A 5,770-nucleotide genomic window follows, 5' to 3' on the forward strand; every position below is an offset into this window, starting at 1 on the left:
TCTGTCTGTCTGTCTGTCTGTCTGTCTTTAAAGTCAACCTGTGGCCCCCTTTGAAGCTTGCTGAGGCCCTCCAGTGGTTTCTGGCCCTCTGGTTGAGAAGCTCTGATAGAGAGACCGCAAACACTGAGATGATATAATGGAAGAACATGTCGAATAGCATGGCATAGCAATAAACACCAAAGAGTGCTGCATTTTCTTGCCATTGCCAAGTCTGTTCACCATCTCAACTGGCCGCTGGACTATTACTTTTCTCTGATTCACAACATTCAATATTGTGAGATTTCCAGCAGGCCAAATTACATTTAAAAATGTAGAGAATCCATAGCACACGTATACTACAAATAAAACCAGGTCAATTTAGGAACGGTTTAGAAAAACTGACAAATAATCTGTAGGACAATGTCTATTAATGTCCATTGTGAAAACGGAAACTTGCATGAAGATTTTAAAGTTTTTCTATATTTTCTGAACTTCAGTTTAACTTCATGGACTTCAGTCTGCATCTGATAAAAGAAGACAAGCATACACATGTATGCGTCACTGGTTGCACACCATAACACCTCCAACCCCCCACCCTCCCCCAGCTCGCTCATGCCAGTAAGCAGTGTCAGTAAGTAGCTTAGGGAAATCAAAGCGGATAACTGACTGCTTGCAAGTGAAGTTTTCAGGGGGGGTCGACTTCATTCCCAGAAACTCAGAGCTTATTTGCCCATAAGCATGTAGCAAGAAACTTAAACTGGGAAACTATTATCTCCTTAAGGGCCTCAAACCACTACAGAAATCTACTCACACGTATAATAATGTCTAGGGAGTGACCATGTCATGCACTGTTGTTCCTCCATAATGACGCCCTTAATTTGATTTTCAGTATTTAAATGTAAGCTTTTTGGCACTGCTTGCTAATGTACAGAATCAATCCACTATGCACTGCAAGACACCTTGTACCTTCATTGGCAGCAGCACACATTGCTATCATTTGATGTGAAATGTCAGGTTCAAATATCATAGTTGAACCTGTCATCATGTAAGATCCTTTGCTGAAGGCTAACTGAATACAAAGAAAGGGAAATGTTTATTACCATTTTAGTGTCCAGGCAGACTTATCAATAGGTGGCGAGAAGTGATTGTCTCTGTGAATCATTGAATTATTGACTCAATTCATTCAAAACACTGATTCATTGAGGAACAATCCACAATGGCTGCATCCAAATATTCCTAACTATATGTGATGTGAGTAATATGTCAGAGATGACAGTATTCATAAAACAGTAGGAAAAAGTATCCGGATGACCTAGTATTTCTTTCATGATTCTGAAGAGCGCATCCAAATGGACACTTTATCCCATGGGTCCACTGGAGAGAGTTGTGAATGGCAGTGAAGTGACGCAACTGAACTATAACCCAGCGGGCACCTTGATATGAATTTGATGTCAAATATTAGTCAAGACTTGATCAAGATGCTGTAACATCCTTTTAAATTCTGTTTGGACGGCAATTTCTTCCAGTGGTAACGGTGAATATAGGAAGTTAATCCCACACTGAAATTGGTTTAAAGTATATGTAGGCCAATATGTTTGACATTCAATTTACATCAAATCAACGTCATGTCAAGTTATAGACGTCAGTTTGATTTGCATATTTTGCCTGTTTTTTGTCATCATTTGCCCACTGGTTAAATCACATGATAATGACAACATGACACACACACACACACACACACACACACATATTAATCAGTGCAACTTATAATATCCAAGTGAAAGATATAACACTAACATGTCAGAAAAAAAACAAACAAAACAGAATCACTGAGTTGGAAAAAGGATCACCCCCTTGTGTCAGTATTTTGTTGAACCATCTTTTGCTTTAATTACAGCCTTTAGTCTGTTGGGACATGTCTCTACTAACTTTGCATATCGAGATGTTGCAATATTTGCCCACTCTTCTTTGAAGAACTGCTCAAGTTCAGTTTAATTTGATGGTGTCCGTTTGTGGACTGCAGTCTTCAAGTCATTCCACAGATTTTCAGTGGGGTTTAAGTCTGGGCTCTGACTAGAACATGCAAGGACATTGACCTTTTTCTGCTTCAATCACTGTGTGCTCTGGTTTGCTGTGTGCTTTGGGTCATTGTCATGTTGGAAGGTAAACCTTCTTCCCATTGACACCAAATAATTGAATTTTAGTCTCATCTGCCTCAGAATCTTCTACATCTTCACATCTTGGTGTGGTTTCGCCGCGGGTCTGCCAGTTTCCATCGGCGTTGTGGCTGGAGGACCCCCTTGTCTCCGCCTCCAGCCTCCAAGGCCATGGCTCTTAGCTTCCTCCTCTCCACTGTGGCACGTCAGTCCACCAGCTCCGCCGGGCTCCCTCGTCCCTCCGGCTCCACCTTGGTTGGTCCTCGACCTGCCCTCACCTCGGGACTACACTCCTCTGGCTGCACCTCGTCCCTCCGTCCCTCTGGCTCCGTTGGGCTCCTCCCTCCCTCCAGCTCCACCTTGGTCCTCTGTCGTTCTGGCTCCACCACGGCCTTCCGGATCGCCCCCTGGAGTCGTCAGCCCTTCCTCCACCATGGGTCCTCCCTCCATCGGCTCCACCGTGGGCCATCATGCTGCGGTCTGGGTCCCGCCTGGCTCTTCCTGCTCCAAGTCTCTCCTGTCTCCATCCTGGCTCCTCCCTCCATCTGGTCCGCAATGGTTCCTCCTGATCCCTTCATGGCTCCTCCCTCCGTTGTCGCCGCCCTGGTCATCTGCCTGCCTTCCTGCCTGCAATCCTTTGTCCCCTCCTTTGTTTGTTTTTGTTACGGCGCGAGGTCGAGCCTGGCCGGAGGGGGGAGTACTGTCATGGTTATATTCTATTCTTGGACTTTGAGTTTGTTTTCATTTATCCCACGTGTTCCTGTGACCTAGTTTTCCTTAGTTCCCTTGATTAGTTTATTCTGTTCACCTGTGTTCGTTAATCATCTCATTAGTTCCTTCGTTTAGTTTCTGTATAAGTTCTCTCTGTTCTGTTCAGTCCTTTGCCGGTTATTGTTTGATGTTAGATGTTGGTTGTGCTGCATTTTCCCTGAGTTTCTCCAGTGTTTCTTCTGTGGATTTATTAAAGTCAAACCAAAATTTATTCAGACACCTTCAACATTTCACACATTATCACAGTTTATTCACTATAGTTTACAAATGGTAATAAAATATGACAAGTGTCAAAGTGAATAATTTTTGGTCCCAAATGTTTATACATTTTACTGGTAGTCCACTGTATGAAATTTTTTTTTGGGTATAATATGTCAGTTTATTTTGCTGCATCCACTAGTAAGAAATATCAAAAATTATATCTGGTGTCTGAATAATTTTTGGTTTGTCTGTATGTTTTCAGCTCGTGTGGCCTAAGGCCCTGGCTCCAAAAGTCTGGTCTATAATGTATCCTTGCATGTCTATTGTCTAATGGTCTTTGAGAAGGTTAGACCTGAATGAAACCTCAGTAGGAGTAGTACCAGAAGCACATAAAGAAGAACTCAATGGGCCTCATTCATGAAACACGAGCAGAACGAATTTGTGTAAATAAGTTGATTCTACTTTGGCTTCATTCTGAACTGTTTTTGTTGGCAGAGTAAAAACAGTAACTGGTAATGTGTTTAAAATGTAAGTTACTCAAAATGTACTTCTGCAACCTTGTACCTACTGCTATGGTGCTGATATTAGCAACAGCACTGGCGCTTGTGTAATATCGCTTCATTTAATTTGAACGACAGATCGGTTTTAGAAGAGTGAGTGCGATTTCCCAATGCACTTCTAACAGCCCTTGCTGAAATGTAGTCTTGGCTGCACCACTGCAGAGTGCAGAAGGGGAATCCTCCTCTGATAGACGTTTCTGCGTCATTAGGAGCTGAGGTTTCTCCCTGCAGATCATTTGATTTCAGTAGCTTGTATAGTATGTGCACAAATGTAGGTTGTATTAGGGCTTAGGCTGCATGTGGATCATGAGCTCAGTGGCTACATGTGAACGTTTACGCCAAATTCCAACTCTCAAGGGATGTAGTATTTGCCACTAGATGCTCATGTTTCAAAACAGACGTGAGCAGCGATTCCTTTTCCTTTAAAGCTCATTAAGCAAAAGGTTATTCCCTAAATCATGCAGGTCATCCGATATGCCCCTAAGGGGCAAATTACCTGGAAATTCAGATTTGACGTGTCTCATTCCTTGGACCATTCCATAGACACAAACTTAATCCAAAATCAAAGTTAATCCAAAATCAGACTGTACAGTTATCTTCAGCTTGAATGGCTTAACTTAAGGTATGAATATTGCAGGTGTTATATGCCTACTATATATTTTGGATACACATTTATGAGAGTCAATCATTAGTTTACTATCTGTCTATTAAAGTTGCTATCTGTCTATTATTGTCCATCAATGTTAAAAACAAAGAAAAAAAAAAAAATTTTCATAATAAAGGACCTAACTTTCAGAGCCTGACTGAACGATTCAGTTGTACAAGTAGTGAACAATGAACTTTCGGGCCAGGCTTTATTCATTCAGAACCAGTGTTGACCCTTGTTTTTTTTTTTTTTGTAATGAGCTTGGCTTGGTTGTTGCCCCTTGGTCCTGTTGTTGGCTGGAACTAAGACCATTATCCCAGTGGCAATGAGGTCACTGTCATCTGCTCACTGATCCTACTGAGAACTTAACTCTTGCCAAATATCAACACTCAGTTTGTCAACTGGATCTTATATGGACTTTTTAGGTTCTAATAACCTCTCCTAAGCTCAAATCTTAGTCATTAACCAATCTGTCCTGGATAACAAGAGCACATTGTTAGAATCAGAAAGAGCAGGAGGATGATACACTAACAGGAAAAATGCAAATGGAGACACAAACCACATTTATTTGAGTGAATTTTACATCCACTTAATCATGTTGTCATGTTGTGATTGAATCATCATGCATTACTACACAACAAAACAGGAGCTGCAAATCTGCAAAGTCTTGTGCAACTCCATATGCATCTAATGTAAATAATGACATGTATATGGCATAGATGTCTGTCAGGGTAAAGACAGCTGTTTGGTGCAACCCTGCAGTCCCTCTAGTGGTCCACCATGATAAAACTATTTTTGGTTTCCATGCAGCAAGGCTCGATGCTTTAGATGAGCAAACTTACTGCAAAGAAAATGTAACACTGTTGTAGTTAGTATACTATACTAATAGTGTCCTAACAAACCAGAATCCCACTCTAAAAAACATTCACCTTGCACAGACAAAGTTTGTTTCGTTTATTTCAGTCATTTAAGTTTATAACAACTTCTGGATACTAGACATAAAAGGGGGAAATGATTTTGAAATACACAGTTTTGCACCCCATGAAGACTTGCGAAAAGATCTTCACTGTTTTAGATTAGATAAACCACCACACTCAGCAGATTTTATGTATGTACTGTGTACAACTATGCATACACAAAACTATATATTATATAACTATAATATAATATGCCACAATGTAGTTTATGTTCACATTTGCTGACAGTGGTTCATCTAATCTGAAACAGTGATACACCACACTGTGGTGTAATATAACAAATAAGAACCAATGAAAAGTTTACAAATTCATTACACTAGTATCTCATGGGTTTTCACAGAAATGTCCTTGCTGTTTAAATGAAATCTGAATAGAGGAGAGATCTGTAAAAACAAGTAAATTTATGCATGTGTGCTATAATGAACGCACTGACAACTACAGAATGAAAAAAAAAAAAAACCCTCCTACAGCCAAATCAAG

At 40.7% G+C, this 5,770-nt stretch overlaps 1 protein-coding gene across 1 annotated transcript in view; it reads left to right on the plus strand.

Moving 5' to 3' along the window:
* The window catches only part of LOC107677836 (insulin receptor substrate 2-B-like), a 46,247-nt gene that overhangs the window by 39,081 nt on the left and 1,396 nt on the right, over positions 1–5,770 (plus strand). The window lies entirely within an intron of this gene.

This window comes from Sinocyclocheilus anshuiensis, unplaced genomic scaffold (assembly GCF_001515605.1).
Source record: "Sinocyclocheilus anshuiensis isolate Anshui unplaced genomic scaffold, SAMN03320099.WGS_v1.1 scaffold1077, whole genome shotgun sequence".
Lineage (NCBI taxonomy): Eukaryota > Metazoa > Chordata > Actinopteri > Cypriniformes > Cyprinidae > Sinocyclocheilus > Sinocyclocheilus anshuiensis.